Consider the following 24,125-nt stretch of genomic DNA (forward strand, 5'->3'; position numbering starts at 1 on the left):
TTTAACTTAAAGTCTACTTTGTCTGATGTAAATATAAATACCCCTGGCTTTCTTTTATTATTATTTGCCTGGACTATGTTTCTCCATCCTTTCACTTTCAGCCTATAAGCTTTAAGTCTAAAGTGTGTCTCTTGAAGATAGCATATAGTTGGATCCTGTTTTGTATCAATTTAGACATTGTTTCTAGTTTTTGTTTAACTTTTATTGTAGGTTCAGGGGTACATGTGCAGGTTCATTATGTAGGTAAATTGCATGTCATGGGAGTTTGGAGTACAGATTATTTCAACAGCAAGATAGTGGGCATTGTATCTGATAGACAGTTTTTAAATCCTCAGTCACCTGCCCCCTTCCACCTTCAGGTAGATTCTGGTATCTATTGTTCCCTTCCTTGTATCCATATGTACTCAATGTTTAGTTCTCAGTTATATGTGAATACATGCATATTTGGTTTTCTCTTCTTCTGTTAGTTTGCTTAGGATAATGGTCCTCAGCATTACCTGTGTTGCCACAAAGGATATGCTCTTGTCTTTTTTTTTATGGCTGTGAGCATTCCATGGTATATATGTACCACATTTTCTTTATCCAGTCTACCATTGATGGGCATTTAGGTTGATTCTGTGTCTTTTCTATTATGAATAGTGCTGCAATAAATATACACATGCATTCGTCTTTATGATAGAATAATTTATATTCCTTTGTGTATATACCCAATAATGGCATCGCTGGGTTGAATGGTAATTTTGCTTTGAGTTCTTTGAGAAATTGCAAAACTGCTTTCCACAATGGCTGAATTAATTTATATTTCCACCAGCAGTTTATGAGTGTTCCATTTTATCTGCAAACTTGCCAGCATCTATTATTTTTGGACTTCTTGATAATAGCCATTCTAACTGGTATGAAATGGTATCTCATTATAGACACTCTGTTTTTCTTGATTTGGGAGTTCAATCTCTTTACATTTAAAATAATGATTGATAGGGGAGGTATTACCATTAATACCTTGCGAATTGTCTTCTCTCTCATAATTTTTTTGCACTTCTTTTCTTTTCCTCTCTGTCTTCTTTTGTGTTTCATTGATTTTTTTTTTTTTTTTTTTTTTTTGGTAATGACATGCTTTGATTTCCTTCTCATATCTTTTTGTATATCTTCTGTAGATGTTTTCTTTGTGCTTACCATAGAGCTTACATAAAACATCTAATATACATAACAGTATATTTTGAACTAATGATGACTTAACTTCAGCTGCATAGAAAAAACTCTACTCTTTTGTTGTGCCACACAGAATTTATGTTGATGCCACAGATTATATCTTTTTATTTTGTGTATTCATTAACACATTTTATAGTTATTTTAATACTTTTGTCTTTTAAGATCCATCCCAGAATTGACATTGATTTACATACTGCCATTATTTAGAATATTCTGTACTTATCTATATGATTACCTTTACCAGCAAGTCTTCTACCTTTATATGCTTTCAAGTTGCTGTTCAGTGTCCTTTCACTTTAACTTGAAAGACTCCCTTCAGCATTGCTTATAAGTCAGATCTAGTTGTGATAAAACTCTTTAGATTTCCTTTGTCTAGAAAAATCTTTATTTCTCCTTCATTTTTGAAGGATAGTTTTGCTAGATATTGTGTTTTTGGTTGGCAAGTTTTTTTTTCTTTTAGTTTTTTCAATATATTAACCCACTTCCTTCTACAAAGTTTCTGCTAAGATACCAGCTGATAGTCTTATCTCTCCGTGTAGGCTCTCTTGTATGTGGCAATTCACTTTACTCTTGAAGCTTTCAAAATTTTTTTTTGGATTTTGACAGTTTGATTATGATGTGTCTCAGTGTTTTCTTCCTTAAGTTTATCTTATCTGGAATTCATTTGGCTTCTTGAATCTGGATGTTCATTTCCTTCACAATAATGAAAAGATTTTGGCCATTAGTTCTTTAAATAAGCCATTTTCCCCTTTCTTTTTCTTCCTCTTCTATTTCTGGGACTCTCATAATGTGTATTTTGGTCCACTTGGTGGACCAAATAAATTCCTTAGGCTTCTTCTCTCTAATAAATTCATTAGGCTTCTTCTCTCTTCATCCTTTTTTTAAAAATTTCTCTCTGACTGAATACTTTCAAATGACCTGTATATGAGTTCACTGATTCTTTCTTCTGTTTCATCATAGATGATATTGAACCTATTTAGTGAATTGTAAAATTCAATTATATTCTTCAGCTACAAAATTTCTATTTGGTTCTTTTGCACATTTTCTATCTCTTTATTAATATTTGCATTTTATTCTTACATTTTCCTTGATTTCAATGAGCAGTTTTATGATGCTTATTTTAAATTCCTTGTCAGATAATTCATATACCTCTGTTTCTTTAGTGTTGGTTTCTGGAGATTTATCTTGCTCCTTTGGTTTGACCAACTTTAACTATTTCTTTCTGTGCCTTGTTACTTTGTGTTGGGATCCATGCATTTGAAAAACCAGTTACCTCTCCTAGTCTTTATAAACTAGCTTTATACTGAGAAAGACATTCACTAATTAGCCCAATTGGAGATTCTGTGGACTTCTCAAACCATTTCTGTGATTATATCTTCTCTAAACTTGTGCATATACATTTCCCATTAGAGAGGTTTTGTCAGGTTCTCTTTCTCTGACAAGTGAGTATCACAACTTTCCCTACTGGTTTCAATGCAGTTGATTTCATACCCACTTGGGACGCATGAACCTCTTGAATGCTTTCTGGATTTCTAACAAAGATAATTTGTCTGTGTATTGTTATTGAATCAGTGTCTCCACTGGGGAAGGAGGTGCTGGAGCTTTCTATTTTGGCATCTTGCTGATGTCATCCCTCAAAGCATAATTAATTGTATAAATAAGAACAAATTTCTCTAAAGTATCAAATAGTTATTAGAGTACACAGGTTACAAAAGGGTATTTTTGATAGAGCAAAGTTCCACTCTTCCTTTTCTACCTCTCTTCTCCAACTTATACTGCAGTTGAATTTGGGGTTTGGATTGCAAAGCAAATTTCTAAAGAAAGGGGACCTTACAAGGAAATTTTAAAATAAGTCTTACTGATATTTTTAGAGCATCCAAAGTCAGTCTCTTGGGAAGTAAGTTTCTAAAATTTCATGTCTTTTCTTCATCACTCAGTCTTGAAGTTGGAAAATCATACTTTTTTAGTAACTTTATAAAAAAAGTGTCAGAACTTTGTGTAATAAGTAGTTCAAATCATCTCAATTTTCCTACTTTTCTCAAATATCTTTGTCATGAAGTGATGATTCCCAACTGCAAAATTTTTATTAGCTGTCAACTTTCCATTGACCAGTGATTCATTTTTTCAGGTAATAAATCACTTCCACTCCACTACACAGTAGGAAACTTTGTGGTATGTTTCCAGCATAATTAAAAATAGTTTGTTATTCTCAGCTTCTCCTTGACTATTTGAATGAAGATATTAGAGAACCGTCAAAGTCTGCATACTCAACACAGGATTGTCACACTGTTGGTCAGAGTGCCAAAAAGCCGAAGAGAAGAAAACCACAGTTGAAGAAAAAGCATTCTTCTGGCCAAAAGAAGAGTACAACTGCCTCATACATTCTAGTTCTCAAAAACTGGGTTCAGCTATATACATATATATGGAAAAATACACACATATCTATATACATACATATACATACACACACATAGGTGTATCTATGGACAGTTGATACATATATATGTATACATTTATATATGTATATGCATATGAATATATATGAATAGCTTAATATTTATATTCTATACTGTTTGTACATATACATATATGCCAATATTAAGCTATTCATAAATATTCTGTAAGCTTCTTTTTTATTATTTTTCCTCTAGAATAGAACACATTACTATATTAGATTTTCATTGTTTTTGAGCTCTCATTTGCTACTTACATTGTCTAAAATAAGTTATTTTATTTTATTTACCTGGTACAGTGAGAGAGGCAGATAAAACACAGAGTATAAATAAAATCTTAAGTCAAGAAAAGGTTGACAGTAATTAATTTGAAAATATTTTTTCCCAAATAGCTTTTTGTAGATTAAAAAAAAATCTAGTCTAGCAAGCCACAATGTTATTGGTAGATATTTTGGTCTCTAACTATAATGCTACTGATGAATTTTATCCTAATATTAATTTTAGAAACAATATAAACAAATCAATTATTTTCTTTTTCTTTAACTTTTTTCATTTCTTTACTTCAATATGTTTTTGGGGAACAAGTGGTAATTGGTTACATGAATAAGTTCTTTAGTGATGATTTCTGAGATTTTGGTGCACCCATCACCTGAGCAGTGTGCAATACAATGTGTAGTCTTTTATCCATTGCCACCCCTCACCTTTTTTCCCCGAGTCCCCACAGTCCAATGTATCATTCTCATCCCTTTATAGTTTATGTCTCTTCATAGTTTAGCTCCCACATCTGAATGAGAACATACAATGTTCTCCGTTCATGTTCCTCATTTGATGTTGGTTTTCTATTCCTGAGTTACTTCACTTAGAATAATAGTCTCCAATTCCATCCAGTTTTCTGTGAATGTGATTATTTCATTCCTTTTTATGAATGAGTAGTATTTCATGGTATGTATACCACATTTCCTTTATCCACTCGTCGATTGATGGGCACTTGGGCTGGTTACATATTTTTGCAATTGCAAATTGTGCTGCTATAAATATGCATGTGCAAGAATCTTTTGTGTATAATGACTTATTTTCCTCTGGGTAAATAGCTAGTAATGGGAATGCTGGATCAAATAGTACATCTACTTTTAGTTCTTTGAAGATCCTCCACACTGTTTTCTGTGGTAGATGTACTAGTTGACATTCCCACCAACAGTGTAAAAGTGTTCCCTTTTCATCAGGTCCACACCAACATCTATTATGTTTTGAATTTGGCCATTCTTGCAGGAGTGAGGAGGTACCACATTGTAGTTTTGAGTTGCATTTCCCTTATAGTTAGTGATGTTGAACATTTTTCCACATGCTCATTGGCCATTTGTATATCTTCTTTTGAGAATTGTCTATTCATGTCGTTAGCGCACTTTTTGATAGGACTGTTTGTTTTTTGCTTCCTGATTTGAGTTCTTTGTAGATTCTGGATATTAGTCCTTTGCTGAATGTATACATCGTGAAGATTTTCTCCCACTCTGTGGGTAGTCTGTTAACTCTGCTGATTATTTCACTTGTTGTGCAGAAGCTTTTTAATTTAATTAAGTCCCATCTATTTATTTTTGTTTTTGTTGTGTTTGCGTTTGGGTTCTTGGTCATGAAGTCTCTGCCAAAGCCAATGTCTAGAATGGTTTTTCTGATAGTGCCTTCTGATAGAATCTTTATGTTTCAAATCTTAGATTTAAGCCTTTGATTCATCTTCAGTTGATTTTTGTGTAAGGTGAGAGATGAGGAACCAGTTTCATTCTTCTACATGTAGCTCCCCAATAATCCCAGCACCATTTGTTGAATAGAGTGTCCTTTCTCCATTTTATGGTTTGTTTGCTTTGTCAAAGACAAGTTGGCTGTAAGTGCTTGGCTTTATTTCTGGTTTCTTTATTCTGTTTCATTGCTCTATGTGCTTATTTTTATACCTTTACCATGCTGTTTTGGTGACTGTGGCCTTATAATGTAGTTTGAAGTCAGGTAATATGATGCCTCCAGACTTGTTCTTTTTGCTTAGTCTTGGTTTGGCTATGTGGGCTCTTTTTTGGTTCTGTGGTAATATGAGTGTTATATTTTAAAATATGAATTTTAAGATTTTTTTTCTAGTTCTGTGAAGAATGTTGGTGGTATTTTGATGGGAATTACATGGAATTTCTAGATTACTTTTGGCAGTATGGTGATTTTCATAATATTGATTCTACCCATCCATGAGCTTGGGATGTGTTTCTATTTGTTTATGTCTTCTATTATTTCTTTCAGCAGTGTTTTGTAGTTTTCCTTGTAGAAGTCTTTCACCTTTTTGGTTAGGTATATTCCTAAGTTTTTCTTTTTTTTTTTCAGTTATTGTGAAAGGGGTTGAGTTCTTGATTTCATCCTCAACTTGTTTGCTGTTGGTGTATAACAGAGAGCTACTAATTTGTGTACATTAATTTTGTATGCTGAAACTTTTTCATTTACCAGTTCTGGGAGATTTTGGATGAGTCTTTAGTGTTTTCTAGGTATATAATCCTATCATCAACAAACAATGACAGTTTGACTTCCTCTTTGCTGATTTGGATGTCCTTTATTTCTTTCTCTTGTCTGATTGCTCTGGCTAGGACTTCCCATATTATGTTGAATAGAAGTGGTAAAAGTGGGCATCCTTATCTTGTTCCACTTCTCAGGGGGAATGCTTTCAACTTTTCCCCAGTCAGTATAATGTTGGCTGTGGATTTGTTGTAGACAGCTTTTATTACTGTAAGATATGTCTCTTCTATGCTGATTTTGCTGAGGGTTTTAGTCATAAAGGGATGCTGGATTTTGTCAAATGCTTTTTCTGTGTCTATTGAGATGATCATGTGATTTTTGTTTTTAATTCTGTTTATATTGTGTATCACATTTATTGACTTGCATATATTAAACCATCCCTGCATCCCTGGTATGAAACCCACTTGATCATGGTAGATTATCTTTTTGATATGCTGTTGGATTCAGTTCTCTAGGATATTGTTGAGGACTTTTGCATCTATGTTCATCAGGGATACTGGTCTGCGATTTTATTTTTGTTATGTCCTTCCCTAGTTTTGCTATTAGGGTGATACTGGCTTCATAGAATGATTTAGGGAGATTCCCTCTTTCTCTATCTTTTGTAATAGTGTCAGTAAGATTGGTATCAATTCTTCTTTGAATGTCTGATAGAATTCAGCTGTGAATTCGTCTGGTACTGGACTTTTATTTTTGGCAGTTTTAAAAAATTTTATTTCAATCTTGCTGCTTGTTATTGGTCTGTTCAGAGATTCTATATCTTTCTGGTTTAATCTAGAAAGGTTGTATATTTCCAAGAATTTATCCATCTCTCTAGGTTTTCTAGTTTGTGTGGATAAAGGTGTTCATAGCAGCCTTGAATAATCTTTTGTATTTCTGTGGTATCAGTTGTAATATCTCCTGTTTCATTTTTAATTGAGCTTACTTGGATCTTCTCACTTCTTTACTTGGTTAATCTCGCAAATGATCGGTTTTATTTAACTTTTCAAAAAACCAGCTTCTTGTTTCATTTATCTTTTGTACTTTTTGTTTGAATACCATTTAGTTCTGCTCTGATTTTGGTTATTTATTTTGTTGTGCTGGGTTTGGGTTTGGGTTTGGATTGTTCTTTTTTCTCCAGTTCTATGAGGTGTGACCTTAGATTGTCTATTTGTGCTCTTTCAGGCTTTTTGATATAGGCATTTAATGCTATGGACTTTCCTCTTATTGCTGCTTTTGCTGTATCCCAGACATTTTGGTAGGTTGTATCACAATGACTCAGTTCAAAGAATTTTTTAATTTCCATCTTGATTTCATTGTTTGCCCATTGAGCATTCAGGGGCAGGTTATTTAATTTCCATATATTTGCATGATTTTGAGGGTTCCTTTTGGAGGTGATTTCCAATTTTATTCCTTTGTGTTCTGACAGAGTACTTGATATAATTTCGATTTTCTTAAATTTACTGAGACTTGTTTTGTGGCCTATCATATGGTCTATCTTGGAGAATATTCCATGTGCTGATGAGTAGAATGTATATTCTGCAGTTGTTGGGTAGAATCTTCTATAAATATTTGTTAAGTTCATTTGTTCTAGGGTTTATCTTAAGTCCATTGTTTCTTGACTTTCTGTCTTGATGACCTGTCTAGTGCCATCAGTGGAGTATTAAAATTCCCCACTGTGATTGTGTTGCTGTCTGTCTCATTTCTTAGGTCTACAAGTAATTGTTTTATAAATTTGGGAGCTCCAGTGTTAGGTGCACATATATTTAGAATTATGATATTTTCCTGTTGGACTAGTTCTTTTATCATTATATAATGTCCATCTTTGTCTTTTTAAACTGCTGTTGCTTTGAAGTTTGTTTTGTCTGACGTAAGAATAGCTACTTCTGCTCACTTTTGGTGTCCATTTGCATGAAATATCTTTTTCCACCCCTTTACCTTAAGTTTATGTGAGTCCTTATGTGTTAGGTGAGTCTCCTGAAGACAGCAGAAATTTGGTTGGCAAATCTGTATCCCTTCTGCCATTCTGTATCTTTTAAGTGCAGCATTTAGGTCATTTACATTCAATGTAGTAATGAGATATGAGGTATTATTTCTTTCATTTTGCTATTTGTTGTCTGAATACCTTGTTGTAGGTTTTTCATTGTGTTATTGTTTTATAGATCATGTAAGCCTTATGCTGTAAGGAGGTTCTATTTTGGTGTATTTTGAGGATTTATTTCAAGGTTTAGAGCTCCTTTTAGCAGTTCTTGTAGTGCTGGCTTGGTAGTGGCAAATTCTCACACCATTTGTTTGTCTGGAAAAGACTGTATCTTTCCTTCATTTATGAAGCTTAGTTTGGCTGGATACAAAATTCTTGACTAATAATTGTTTTGTTTAAGGAGGCTAAAATATAGGACCCCAATCCCTTCTATCTTGTAGGGTTTCTGCTGAGAAATCTGTTGTTAATCTGATAGGTTTCTCTTTATAGGTCACCTGATGCTTTTGCCTCACAGCTCTAAAGATTCTTTCTTTCATCTGGTCTTCAGACAACCTGATGACTATTTGCCTAGGCAATGATCTTTTTGCAATGAATTTTCTGGGTGTTCTTTGAGCTTCTTGCATTTGGATGTCTAGAATATTCTCTCAAACATGTTTTCCAAAGTTTTAGATTTCTCTTCTTCCTTGGGAATAACAATTATTCTTAGGTTTGGATGTTTAGCATAGTCCCAAACTTCTTGGAGGCTTTGTTCATTTTTAAAAATTATTTTTTCTTTTCTTTTTTTTTTTTTTTAACAAAATGGGTTAATTTGAAAATCTTGTCTTGATGCTCTGAAGTTCTTTCTTTTGCTTGTTTGATTCTCTTGCTGAGACTTTCTAGTGCATTTTCAATTTCTCTAAGTGTGTCCTTGCTTTCCAGAAGCTGTGATTGTTCTTTATCTATCCTTTCTATTTCACTGAAGAGTTTTCCTCTCATATCCTATATCATGTCTTTGATTTATCTAAGTTGGACTTCACCTTTCTCTGGTGACTGCTTGATTAGCTTAATAATCAGCCTTCCAAATTCTTTTTCTGGCAATTTAGAGATTTTGTTTGGGTTTGGATCCATTGCTGGTGAGCTGGTATGATCTTTTGGGAGTCCCGAAGAAGTTTATAAGTTCTTTAGGACTTTATAAGTTTTATCATATTATCAGAATTGTTTTTCTGGTTCCCCCCAATTTGGGCAAACTATGTCAGAGGGAAAATCTGAGACTCAGGGGCTGCTTTTCAGATTCTTTAATCTCAAGCGTGTTCCCTTGATGTGGTGTTCTCCCCCTTCCCCTAAGAATGGAGCTCCCTGAAACCAAACTGTAGTGATTGTTTTTGCTCCTCTGGGTCTAGTCACCCAGCAGAGCTACTGGACTCCAGGCTGGTACTAAGGAGTGTCTGCAAAGAGTACTGTGATATGGTCTATCTTCAGGTCTTGCAGCTGTGGATACCAGCACCTGCCCTGGTGGAAGTAGCAGAGTAGTGAAATGGACTCTATGAGGGTTTTTGGTTATGTTTTTGTTTAGTGCACTGGTTTTGTGTTGGTTTGCCTCCACCCAGGAGGTGGTACTTTCAAGAGCACATCAGTTGTGGTCCTAGAGGGAGTATGCAAACTGGCCCTAGGGATACCTGGTTAAGTATTTGGGTTTCTCAGAAGGTGAACAGGGCCATGGAGCCCCTAAAAGATTATGACCATTGTCTTTGGCTACCAGGGTGAATAGAGAAAGACTGCCAGGTGGGGGCAAGGATAGGTATGTCTGAGCCCAGCCTCTCCTTGTGTGGGGCTTGTTGCGGCTGCTGTATGGGATGGCGGTGTGGTTCCCAGTCTAATGAAGTTATATTCCCAGGGGGATTATACCTGCCTCTGCTGCATCATACAGGTCACCAGGGAAGTAGGGGAAAGCCGGCAGTCACAGGCCTCACCCTGCTCCCACACAGCCTGCAGTCTTAAAGGCTGGTCTCAGTCCCACCATATCCCCTCTGCAGCACTGAGTCTATTTTCAGGCAGCTAGTGACAGGCAGAGAACATGTCCCAGACCACCACCTTTCTCAGTCCCTCCTGAGAAAGCAACTCAACTCACAGTTTTTTTGGCATCTCAGAGAGCCTGTAGCAGTGATCCCATTCCTTCAAAGGGTCTGTGGATTATCTCGGCTTTCCTGGTATGTTCCTGTGATAGTTCTTGGAGCAAAAGTTCACTATGTGAGTCTCCACGTGCTGCTCTGTCCATGTGGGCAGGAGCTGCAAGCTAGTCCTGCCTTCTATCCACCATCATCCTCTGCAAATAAATAATTTTCAACTGGCATTTATTATTAATCTGTTCCAGGCACTTAATACATATACACATATTGTCTAGTCTCAATGACCACATTATAGGGGAAGATGTTAAGTAACTTGCCAAACATCCCACAGCCAGATAGTGGCAGAGCAAGAATTGATACTGAGCAGAGAAAAGAACCATACTCAAAAACCTTATATTATTCTTTCTTCATTCTTGATGTTCAATGAGTAATAACACAGTCTATTTGCTCTATAGTCTTAAATTAAAACACGATGTGATAGGAAAGGATAAATTATAATAGTATCATCCTACTTTGTTTTATGGTAAAGCAAATCAGTCACCACAAGAGAGAAAATCACTGCACACACACACACACACACACACACACACACAAAGTTGTGAAATTATACAAGGTATCATTTTGTTGTCAATATGCCCCTCCAAAGACTGAGGGTTGTACTACACCTTCTCAGAGCTCTATCTGGGAAAGGATAGGAAGGTTCACATGCTTCTTTTCTTTCTTTTTTTTTTTTTTTTTCCGAAATGGCAAAAAGCCCAGACATTTTTGTTACCATTCCATGGTAAACATTTGTCTCTCCAGTCACCCAGATTCATGATTCATTTGTTAGGGGCTTAGTGGGCATATTTTGGCTGTCAGCCTGCCGTGTGCCCATGCCGGGCATTGACTGAGTTCTGTATAGAGGAAGTCTCTCCTTTTTGACCATACAAGAGCATGTGGATGGGCTTTCTAACCAGATGCAGTTTAGCAATGAGATAGGTATGCAACACAGGAAAGGCCTAAGGAGGCACCTCGCCCACAAATTACCGTGGGTGCCACACTCAGCACTAAGCAGTGTTGGCCATGAACTACATTAGAGCCCAGTAACTGTACTGTTTTATCGTGCCACTGTATGTGTTAGATAGCACAGAGATGTGGCTTCTTAAGGAACCATCACTGTTTCTAGACATGAAGCAAGTCTAGAACTGCTATATCATGTGACAACTATGTGTTTGCTTTGTTTAATAATGATTCATAATGGTCTTTTGAGTATTAGGAATCAGGCTATACAGCCTCATTTTTTACATCATTTAAAAATGAGACTTCTATCAACACCAATTCTAAAAATGTGCATAAAACATCTGCGCTGATGCCCCCTAACCTTGTTGGAGCTCAGGCTTTTGCCTTCAAGAAATCATTGTACAGAACAACTGTATAAAACTTGAAGAATAGCTGAGAATAGAAATGTAGAAGAAGTAAAGAGACAAAAGATCAGTTAAAGCCACATCTTTTCTTCCTGTTAGGTTGGTGCTTTCTCTAACACTTTCTATGTTTCTTATTTCATTCATTCTTTTAATGAATAATTATTGTGTGACTTCTATATGCAAGGCACTGTAGTAGGAACAAGAATGGAGGAGATAATTTTGAGGCACAGAGTAGTTTGGGGGGTAGGCTGGTCCTGGGAAGTGTGCTAATAAGCATAGTTTAAATTAGGAAATGAGCATAGTATACCCAAATAGCAGCAATATTCAAGTGAGAGAGGAATAAATATAAGGAAGTAAAAAAATTCCCATGTATATTGCCTATGCCAAATTTTATTCACAGCCAGTCCTGTAGCCAGAAAGAAGTAAATATTTGTTCTCTGCCTCCTTCCTTCCTGAACTCAAAGTTCTGTCTCAAGTATAATAAGCACAATTCAACTTAATTACACATTCAATAGGTTTCAGGTGGGGAGAGGCTATAATTTAAAATATTTTCTATCAAAAATTTTGTTTTAAAAGCCAAATAATTTACAGGCAAATTTTGAGGACTGTGTGTACCTACATGGAATCATATTCTTTCCTTTTCATAGGACTTAACTCATCATATAACTATATTTGTAATTATGTAATGATATAGAGCTTAGCTAACTATGTAAAGTTAGGCTGAATATGTAGCAAAATTTCATTCTTCACAGTTAAAAGTTCAAGCGATTAATGGCCACTGTATTAGTCCATTTTCATGCTGCTGATAAAGACGTACCTGATATTGGGAAGGAAAAGAGGTTAAATTGGACTTACAGTTTCATATGGCTGGGGAGGCCTCAGAATCATGGAGGGAGGTGAAAGGCACTTCTTACATGGTGGTGGCAAGAGAAAATGAGGAAGATTCAAAAGCAGAAACCCTTAATAAAACCATCAGATTTGTGAGACTTATTCACTACCATGAGAACAGTATGGGGGAAACCACCCCCATAATTCAAATTATCTCCCATTGAGTTACTCCCACAACACATGGGAATTATGGGAGTACAATTCAAGATGAGATTTGGGTGAGTACACAGAGCAAAACCCATTCCACCCATGACCCCTCCAAATCTCATGTCCTCACATTTCAAAACCAATTATGCATTCCCAACAGTCTCCCGAAGTCTTAACTCGTTTCAGCATTAGCCCAAAATTCCATAGTCCAAAGTCTCATCTGAGACAAGTCAAGTCCCTTCCGCCTATGAACCTATAAAGTCAAAAGCAAGCTAGTTACTCCCTAGACACAATGAGAATATGGGTATTGGGTAAATACAGCCATTCCAAATGGGAGAAATTGGCCAAAACAAAGTGATTACAGGGCCTATGCAAGTCTCAAATCCAGTAGGGCAGTCAAAATTTAAAGCTCCAAAGTGATCTCCTTTAATTCCATGTCTCACTTCCAGGTCACACTGATGCAAGAGGTAGGTTCCCAAAGTCTTGGGCAACTCCACCCCTGTGTCTTTGCAGGGTATGCCTCCCTCCTGGCTGCTTTCACAGGCTGGTGTTGAGTGCCTGTAGCTTTCCCAGGTGCATGGTGCAAGCTGTCGGTAAATCTACCATTCTGGGATCTGGAGGACAATGGCCATCTTCTCACAGCTCCACTAGGCAGTGCCCTAGTAGGCACTCTGTGTGGAGGCTCCAACCCCACATTTCCCTTCCACACTGCCCTAGCAGAGGTTCTCCATGAGGACCCCAACCTGCAGCAAACTTTTGCCTGGGCATCCAGGCATTTGCATACATCTTCTGAAATCTAGGTGTAGGCTCCCAAACCTCAATTCTTGACTTGTGTACACCTGCCAGCTCAACACCATGTGGAAGCTGCCAAGGTTTGGGACTTGCACCCTCTGAAACCATAAGCCAAGCTCTACCTTGACCCTTTTTAGCAATGGCTGAAGCAGCTGGAATGTAGGGCATCAAGTCCCTAGGCAGCACACAGCATGGGGACCCCAGGCCTGGCCCACAAAACCATTTTTTCCTCCTAGGTTTCTGGGTCTGTAAAGGGAGGGGCTACCATGAAGGCCTATGACATGTCCTGGAAACATTTTCCCCATTGTCTTGGGGATTAACACTGGGCTTCTTATTACTTATGCAAATTTCTGCAGCCAGCTTGAATTTCTCCTCAAAAAATGGGTTTTTCTTTTCTACTGCATCATCAGGCTGCAAATTTTCTGCTTTTATGCTTTGTTTCCCTTTTAAAGTGGAATACTTTTAACAGCATCCAAGTCACATTTTTTTTTTTTTTTTTTTTTTGAGACAGAGTCTTACTCTGTCGTCCAGACTGGAGTGCAGTTTTGTGATCTCAGCTCATTGTAGCCTCTGCCTCCTGCCACAAGTGATTCTCTTCTCTGTCATTCAGGCTGGAGTGCAGTGGTGTGAGCTTAGTTCATTATAACCTCCACCTCCTGGTACGAGCAATTCTCCTGCCTCAGCCTCTCGAGTAGGTGGGACTATAGGCATATGCCACCACACCCAGCTAATTTTTATATTTTCAGTAGATATGGGTTTCACCATGTTGACTAGGCTGGTCCTGAACTCCTGACTCAAGTGACCCACTCACCTCAGCCTCCCAAGGTGCTGGGATTATAGGCATGAGTTACCGTGTCTGGCCCCAAGTCACATTTTTAATGGTTTGCTGCTTAGAAATTTCTTCTGCCAGATACCCTACATCATCTCTCTCAAGTTCAAAATTCCACAAATCTCTAGGACGGGGGCAAAATGCTGCCCGTCTCTTAGCTAAAACTTAGTAAGAGTCACCTTTGCTCCAATTCCCAATAAATTCCTCATCTTCATCTGAGACCACCTCAGCCTGGACCTTATTATCCATATCACTATCAGGCTTTAGGTCAAAGCCATTCAACAAGTCACAGGGAAGTTACAAGCTTTCCCACATTTTCCTTTCTTCTTCAAACCCTCCAAACTGTTCCAGCCTCTGCCTGTTACCCAGTTCCAAAGTCACTTCTATATATTTGGGTATCTTTTCAGCAATACCCCACTCTACTGGTACCAATTTACTATATTAGTCCATTTTCATGCTGCTGATAAAGACATACCCAAGATTGGAAAGAAAAAGAGGTTCAATTGGACTTACAGTTCGACATGGCTGGGGATAACTCAGAATCATAGCGGGAGGTGAAAGGCACTTCTTACATGGCAGTAGCAAGAGAAAATGAGTAAGATAGTAAGATGCAAAAGCAGAAACCCCTGATAAAACCATCAGATTTCCTGAGACTTATTCAGGAACATGAGAACGGTATGGGGGAAACCGCTCCCATGATTCAAATTATCTTCCACTGGGTCCTTCCTACAACACTTGGGAATTATGGGAGTACAATTCAAAATTAGATTTGGGTGGGGACACAGAGCCAAACCATATCACCCACTATCTTTCTACCTATTATGGATTCAAAACTTTTTGTGTGTGTGTGTGGATTTGTAGTATAAAACTTTGTATCCTAAACATTTACCAATAATTCATTAATTATAACTTAGAGTATTTTCTCCTTGAAGTTAAATTTGTAGTAGAATTCTTAACCTTTAAAAACTTGGAATTCATTCAATCCTTTTTTTGGGTGAAGTTTTTGAGGCAATGAAAGAAAGGATTTTTTTTTTTTCGATTGTGTACTAAGATCATTCCAACACTACATAATTACATTCTTGTGAGTAATTTTAAATGATTTTCTAAGAGATCAGCTTAGTTACTGAACAAAATTTAACAAAAAATGTCATTAAATCTGAAGTTGCTATGTTTATGGTGCAGGTACATTCTTACATTCTTTTTCTTCTCCAAAATTTTTCAGATCCAAACACCATATCAGAGTTCATTGCTTTTTAGGGCTTATATTTACAGACATTTTAATAAAAGTCATGAGACTTCATCCTGTGTTTTTATGGGACTTGAATCTAAGGAGATGAATCAGAGTGGTTGTTAAATCTGAATTAATATTGTTGAGATTCCATTGGCAACACAACTGCTGATTTGGAATATCTGTTGTGACTTTAGTACACTTTAGTCATGAAGAGTGAGTGCAAAATATTTATAGCATTTCAAAAAATTTTGAAAAGTTCATTTTGGGTCATAAATGTGGTTCCCACTTGCACTTCTCTAGTTATGTGTTTAACAGTAAAGTAAAAGTCCAGCATGACTGACATTCTGGGAAAAAGAATTAACTAAGAGGTTTTTCAAGTTTTATGAATAGAAAAATCACAAGAGAATTCGGATAGCCCCAAAAAACTATTGACATATTATGGTAGAAATCCCTGCTCACTAAGGAGTACTTACAGAATAATCATTCAGAGAAAGGTGAATTTTGGCTATGCCACTTCATAACTCAGAGCTTGTGATGTTATGCAAAATGCTTCAACATTCTGGGCCTTAATGTCCCCATATGTAAAATGAGAGAAATAATAGATACTATATAGAGTTATTATAAGGATGAAATGAGATCATGAAAAAAGTGGCTGAGACATTGTAGCTTTGCAATACATGGTAGCTGTATAGCTGTATATGCCAGGAAAATAAATGCTGAACACTAATGAGTGACTAAATCACAACAATCTTGTGAATTCTGGGCCTGAGTCCTAAAGAACTTGTGAAAAGCATGATCTTTTCATTGACTGGTATGTGTTTTGTGTAGGAAACATGTTTATAATGTATGAGAGATTGAAGTTCAATTATCTTATTTTCTTTCACTCAAGAGACATAAGAGCGTCATGCTCTCAATATTGTTCTTAATACTTGTTTGAAGGATTGAGTCTATGCTGCCTAAGAATTTATGATTGGTAATGGGAATTAACCATATAAACTACATCCTGCATATGTGTTAGCTAATGCTTTTCCTTTGTTTAGTCTAGAAATGCCTTAATTTTATTAAAAATTTACCTCTTAAAAAGGTACTGAGAAATTGCATTGTTGGAAATTTTAGGAAAGACCACTGGGGGTGATTTGGGGGGTTGTCCTATAAATTATCTTTGCAGACTTCTAGGTACCCTTCTGCACATAGGGCCAGTCCTGCCTGTAGCTTCTCTGCTGTTTTCATGTTCCACTTCAGGTAAAAGAGGGACTGTGCTGTTTAATCACACGAACTTATATGACATAATTTATCCATATAAGCATAATATGATTTATCCACACAAAAAAATCAAAAGACAAACAATATAGAAAAGCAATGTACACAAAGAAATTCACAACAGCATTTTTAATAGTAATATTAGAAATGACCTAATCACTCACAAGAGGGAAATGACTGGATAATTATCAAATTAAGTCAGTGAAATATTATGTAGTTGCTAAACTAGTAATTGTGAACACGACAATGTCATAATATAATGTTAATTAAATAAAACAGAACAAAGATTGTATTTCCTCATCATTACAACTTCAGAAAACATGTAAGCATGGATAAATTCTAGAAGTAAAAACTAAAAATTATATATGATGGTGAAAATTGTGTGCATTTGCCCTTTCTTTTTAACTTTCCTCTACTGCCATAATTATGCTGGTACAAAAGAAATAAATATGGAGTAAGCAATAAAAAATTGAATGTTATCTACCAGACGTATAGCACTATATAAAATATGTTTAGGTATTATTCTGTATGTAAAAGTTTAACTTGAGAGTTTAAATTAATAATTATAGGAATAGTTCAATACATATAGTGATGTTAAAAATGCTAAAAAACCAGAGTAAATGAATTAGAAGTAGAAGACACGAATTATTGCCTCAACTAAGCCACTAAGTGACAATTTAACTTGAGACAGTTTGTTTGTCTGAAACTGAATTTTAACTGTAAAACTCAGGAATTGACTAAGGTTGTTTCAGGTATGTTTCCAGTCTGAAGTTTTTTGATTCTGAGCCTACAGCTCTCTATCCAAGCTTTATGTAATGTTTACACCCTTTATTTCAGGTACTATCCTAATAATAATGCTAATTACTACTATTGTATTTATTAGGACATCTGCTGAAAATGTGACTTAATTAAATCTTAAATGATTACAAGTTATATCCACTATTTAAAATTTCTTCTCAGCTCTCTATCAATCTTAAGAATTTTATCTTTGGAGCTACCTAAGGTAAAAATCATATATATGATTACTTTTATATATAAATATATGAAAAATATAGATTCTTTCATATATATAAATTTTATATATGACAGATATAATTACTCTATCTAAAAATGAAAACTAGAGTGTATTTTTGTACATGCTTTTTTCTTTTTAAACTTTTCAACCTAAAAAATGTTTGTGCACAATTTTAATTTTGCAATTCAATTAAGTAATAGAATTATTAAGATACAATTTTTTTGTAAAAGTATACTTGGATAAGCTATAATTTTTTTATTAACAGACTAATTAAAACTTGGTAAGAATTTGAAGTGATCAAATTAGTTTGTTTATGAATATAAAACAAATTACCGAGGGTATTTAAAAATAAGCTCCAGCAAGGAACTTAAAGAATCTCTTAAACAAGACATATTCTAATTCTTACCTCCCCTTGCAACTGATCAGAATAATTACAAATGGGCTGTAAAGTCAGGGTCATCGAGAGGCAGCTTGGTTTTTGATATTTTCAGTGTCAGGAAGGAAATGAATTGCCTTCAATCAGGGACTGGTAATTACCACAATTCAGGAGCTCACCACCTACAGGAAATGCAAAGACAGAACATAAAGTCTGTTACAGCAGCTTATGTTGCTTTGATCTTCAGCAAAACTCCATTTGCTGCAGTATCCTGGCATTCTCCACTTTGTTGAATGTGAGGGTTCATAATAGACACAGCATGTTACTGACTAATTTCAGTGAGGAAACTCCACCTCTTTCTCTCTTATTTTCGTGTTTGACAAGAAGCTCTTTCTCCTAGAGATAAACACATTAAACTTTATCTGATATGGTATGAAGTAAAACAGTGTCAATTTGAGGACACAGACAAGTTTGAATGAGCTACATAAACATTTAGGCTTTGTTGGACCAACTAAGTTTTATTATAAAATCTCTCCTCAAACACGTTACAGTGTGCACTCAAAGTCACTTGTCCAACAAAAGCCTATTTATTTTCTACCTCTATATTTACTTGCACCAGTACATAAAAAATTTTTAAGCCTCAAGAGAAGACAAATCACAAAATATTCAGCACCAGAAACCCCAAATTTTAAAATTCCATGAGGTTTGGGGTTTGATTTTTTAGCTCAAGTTCTCGGTCAGATGAAAGACATTCTGGTCAGAGGGTTTACAATTTTAGATGCTTTATTTCCTGTGTAATATTTGTGATGTGGCATTTCTGGAAATATATGGTCAGGGAAGGTACAGAGAGCAGCATTTTCATGAGAGCTGGTAGAGAGCGTGGTGAGAGAGATACAGTAACAGGTAAAATAAACCCATCCCATAACCCCTTTTGGCCCTACAAACAAGTGACCCCTCTCTTAAGACAAGCTGACCCAATAAAGCCTGGTTGAGGTATGTCTGTTAATTAATCCAACATTTAATAATTCTCTCCCATGCACCAGGCACCGTACAAGGCACCAGATCTGGCAATGACTACCAAGGCAGCCTCTAATAGGAGCAAATACTCATTTAAAACCCTCCAGCCAACATGGCGAAACCCCATCTCTACTAAAATTACAAAAGTTAGCTGGGCATGGTGGTGCATGCCTGTAAACCCAGCTACTCGGGAGGCTGAGACAGGAGAATGGCTTGAACCCGGGAGGCGGAGGTTGCACTGAGCCAAGATTGCACCAATTCACTCCAGCCTGGGCCACCGAGCAAGACTCTGTTTCAAAAAAAAAAAAGCCTCCAACCTAAAATCTAAAATGACTCCTTTAGTTTTTGTCCACTGGTCATTCTATGTAACCCATTTAGAATCTGGCTTTTAAACTAAGATAATTAAAATGAGATTAAGAAGCTATTAAGACTGACATGAAAAAATGTCAGCAAGGACCTTTAGGTTTATCTACTGAATTTGTCTCATGAAATGCTATTCAGTGATATTTACTAAACTGAAGTAGCTACAACTATTTACTTCTAATTGGAAAAAAAAAAAAAAAAACATTTCATGTAGCTTGACTATGGGTATGGGAACAAGGGGAAAATGAGAGTTACTTAACAGCTGTGGTTTGAATGTGTCCCCCAAAATGCACATTTTCATGAGAGCTGGTAGAGAGCTTGGTGAGAGAGATACAGTAACAGGTAAAATAAAGTCTTCCCATAACCCCTTTTTGCCCTACACACAAGTGACCCCTCTCTTGAGACAGGCTGACCTATCTCCACGTGTTGGAAACTTAATTCTCAATGCAACAGTGTTGAGAGTCGGGACCTGTAGGAGGTAATTAGATCATGAGGGCTCAGACCTGGATTAATGCTCTTATCACAGGAATGGATTAATTATCATGGGAACGGGTTCCTGATAAAAGTGATTTCAACTCTTTCTTGCCTTCTGATGCTTTCTTACCCTTCCACCTTCTGCCATAGGATGATGCACCACAAAAGCCATCGCCAGATACCAGCACCTTAATGTTGGACTTCTCAGCCTCCAGAACTGTAAGAAATAAATCCCTGTTCTTTATAAATTACCCAGTCTCAGGTATCCTATTATAGCAGCACAGAATGGACTATGATAGAAAATTGGTACGAAGGAGTGGCACCCTTGTTATAACAAATACCTAAAACTGGAAGCCACTCTGGAACTGGGTAATGGGTAGAGTATGGAAGAATTTAGAGGAGCAGGCTAGAAAAAGCCTAAATTGCTGTGTATTACTCCAGAATGGTAAGAAATAAATCTCTGTTCTTTATAAATTGCTCAGACTCACAGCACAAAACAAATTAAGACATTAAGATTTGCCCCATTCTTAGAATTCATTTTCTTCCATTTTTCCTTTTAATTAAATCAATGCCAGCATCTAAGCAATGTACCCCTTTTGACCATAGTCTTTCTAATTGACCAGAAGCTTAGATGTGGAAAATGCAAAAATTAGGCACATTTCTGGTGGGTTTAACTTCTGAGAAATTTTCACAAGGTTTTCCTTATTTTATCTGCTCCAGTAAACCTGTGGTTTCATGAACAGGCCTAGAATTTAAGATACAGCTTCTAAACTTCAAAGGTGACTTTTCAACCCGTTTGTTTATAGACAAGGTATTAACGTTTTGAGTTCTAGAATAGGGTTTTAGAACTTACTTTCATAAAAGTTTATATAGTCAATTCCATTCATTTATGCTAAGGACATAAAATATTTCTAGATTGCACAATAGGTTTCCGTGGGAATCGAATGGAAATCCAGGTTTCCTGACAAGAAACAAAAGGTCTCTCAGTCTCTCTTGATCCCAGTCACTTCTCAAGAAAAATAATTCTTTACCTGGGTTTATCTTGTCTTAAGTCCAGTGCTTCCTTGTGGGATTTTTTTTTTTTTTTAAATGCTGGATTGCAGATTAAATAAAAAGATCTGAGAAACAGGTCAGAAATTAAATCCTGGTGTTGTCATGGTTTTTTTAAATAGCACCCTTGAAATTGGTTGCAGAACATACATTTTATCTGATTCTAATTATGTGGAATTCCAAAGTCATTTTGGTAACAGAAACTATTCTAACCTGTTATTAAACTCAGGACTTTTTTTTAAGAAATAAAAATTGCTTGGTAAGAATGTTAACGTTTAAAAAACTATTAATGAATCAGACCAACAAAACCTCGTCAAATGAATCTGTATCTGTATTCATGGTTCAAGCATTACTTCCACTTAGTTAAAAATGAATACATCCCCTGGAACTTAAAATAAAAGTTGAAGAAAAAAAATGAATGCATCTTTCATCTTTTATGGTTACAGATATAATGGAAAAATTGTTTCTGCCTCAAAGCCCTACTTTAAAAATAATTAATGAAATATAGACATTGATAAACATCTCTAAAATTGCATTTCCCATGGATATATCTATTTAACTCCTGATTCTTTTGTTAACATAACCCATACATGGGAAAAGAAATTGAAGCTTTTTAAATTACATGCTAATACATGGCCATCAATTTTAAGGGATTTTGAAAAGTCCACAATAGTAAAAGTAGAGTAGGAAAAATTATAGTGAAGAAATAATAAAATAAAATAAATGAGCTAAACAATTAGCCTCTCTTTATTTATTTGAAGGAAGTATTTAGAAGTATGTGCTGATTCTTACGTTCTCATACTTCAAGATGAGATCATGTTGGCATGCACTATTAGGGCGCTCACTCTTGTCCATAATGTTTTGGTAAGCTTTAATCAGATAGCTCTGTAATATGGTAATACCTTCTCTTTGGATAACTCTTCATTTCAAAGCAATGCATAGACATTACACCTTTAATTGTAGGAGACCTCGAGGCACAAAGCAAAAGCAGAATCAATTTCATCATGGGAATATACACAGCAAGGCATTAACATCTATAGTTAAATATGTCAGCATCAAACTTCTCCTTGTACCACCCACCGTTTCACACAGTTCAGTTAGCTGACTCATTCATAACTTTAAGTCCAATCAGAATAAATTAATGATTCATCACTAATAAAGGTGCAGAGTGTGTACTTTTATTCTTCACTAGGGTAACATGACCCTTCTGAGTACGTCTGGAGCAAATGTGTATGAAGTGCTTGGTCTTTTGTCACTAAGTCTACGTACTCAGAAAAGACATAAATTTTCAGTATTGTGGTTTACCACTTGCCAGGCAAAGGAAACTGTAAATAAATGTTTCACCACACATTTATGTGAAAAAAAATTAATTGGTGAATGGACTTTGTTATGATTCTTAATAATAATGAATCATAGTTTTACACATATAGTAGGATGAAGCATTTGAGATTTGATTCTAGCATTTCTGTTGATGTGTTCATAATTTATCCAATGAAAGTATTAAAAGAAAAGCTTTTTGGGGGGCCTTGAATTCAGAAGTCTCAAAGTTGTGCACTTCTATCAAATGATGTAATAGGAATGTGTTTAAGATCAGCAGATGATATATTGAATGTAAACATAATGTGCTTATGACAAAAGCCAAAACACTATTTAATTGATTGGGAGAAAACAGAAATTCACCAAGAGTCAAAATCCCAAATAAGAGGTCCATGTTTTCAGGGCTTATTTTAATAGTATTAACTACTTCAATAAATTATTTTTCTTTGCTTTTTTCTATTCACTTAAAAATATTTAATGGTTTTATTGAACTACATTTTACATATAAAATTCGCCCATTGAAAATATTCAACTTGATGATTTTTAGTAAAATTTAGAATTGTGCAACTATGATAGATTCCATTTTAGATAACTTCTGTCATTCTAAAAAGATCTTTAATGTCCATTTTTAGTGAAATCTGCTCCCACCCCCAGTCCCAGCAAATACTGATATAATTTTCATCTACTTATTTTTGCTTTTTCTAGAAATTTCATATAAAAGTGTGGTTTGCAAAATAAAACCCCCTGCACTTGTCAATATGTTACATCACACTGGAAAGGGGACTTTGCCAATGTAAATAAGACTTATAAATGAGGAGGTTATCCAGGACTATCTGGATGGGCCCAATGTAATCACTTCAGTCCTTAAAAGCACAGAACCTTTCTCAGCTGGGTCAGAGAGATACAATAATGGAAGAAGAGTGAGAGAGATGCAACGCAAGAAAGACTCAGTCTGCCATTGATGGCTTTGAAGTTGGAGGAAGGGAGCCATGAGTCAAGAAATGGAGGGGACCTCTAGAAGGGAACAGTCAGAGAATAGATTACCCTCTAGAGCCTCCAGAAAGAAACACAGCCCTGTCAATTTACCTTGGTGAGACCCATGTAGACTTATGGCTTCCAAAATGATAAGATAATACATTTGTATTTTTTTATGTCATTCAGTTTGTAGGAATTATTATGGTAGCAATAGAAAACTCATAGAAATGACTTATTATGATTTTGAGATGCATTCATTTTGTTGCATGGATTATTCTATTTTATTGCTGAGTATCATTCTATTGTATTGATGCCATATTTTGTTTTTTCCAGTCACCTATTGGTGGTCATTTGGGTCGTTTCCAGTTTGTGGCTATTGTAAATGATGATTTTATAAACATTTATGTACAAATCTTTATGTGGATATCTAAATATATGATTTTATTTCTCTTGGATAAATACCTAAGATTAGAATTGCTGAGTCATATGGTATGGATGCTTAACTTTAAAACCTCCCAAACTGTTCTTCAAAAGGGTTGTGCCATTTTACATCCCCACCAAAAATGTATAAAGGTTCCAGTTTCTCAAAATATTTGCCAACACTTGGTATGGTCAGTCTTTTTGATTATAGTCATTCTAGTGGGTATATAATGATATCACATTGTAATTTTAACTTGCATTCTCCTAATGACTGATGATGTTGAGGATGTCTTCATTTGGTGT

At 35.7% G+C, this 24,125-nt stretch overlaps 1 long non-coding RNA gene across 1 annotated transcript in view; it reads left to right on the forward strand.

The window, feature by feature from the left end:
- The window catches only part of LOC106998165 (uncharacterized), a 48,894-nt gene that overhangs the window by 23,585 nt on the left and 1,184 nt on the right, over positions 1 to 24,125 (forward strand). Inside the window, exon 3 of the long non-coding RNA XR_013416986.1 lies at positions 20,211 to 20,279. This is a non-coding gene — a long non-coding RNA (uncharacterized LOC106998165). The remainder of the gene's footprint in view (positions 1 to 20,210; positions 20,280 to 24,125) is intronic.

This window comes from Macaca mulatta, chromosome 4, assembly GCF_049350105.2.
Source record: "Macaca mulatta isolate MMU2019108-1 chromosome 4, T2T-MMU8v2.0, whole genome shotgun sequence".
Lineage (NCBI taxonomy): Eukaryota > Metazoa > Chordata > Mammalia > Primates > Cercopithecidae > Macaca > Macaca mulatta.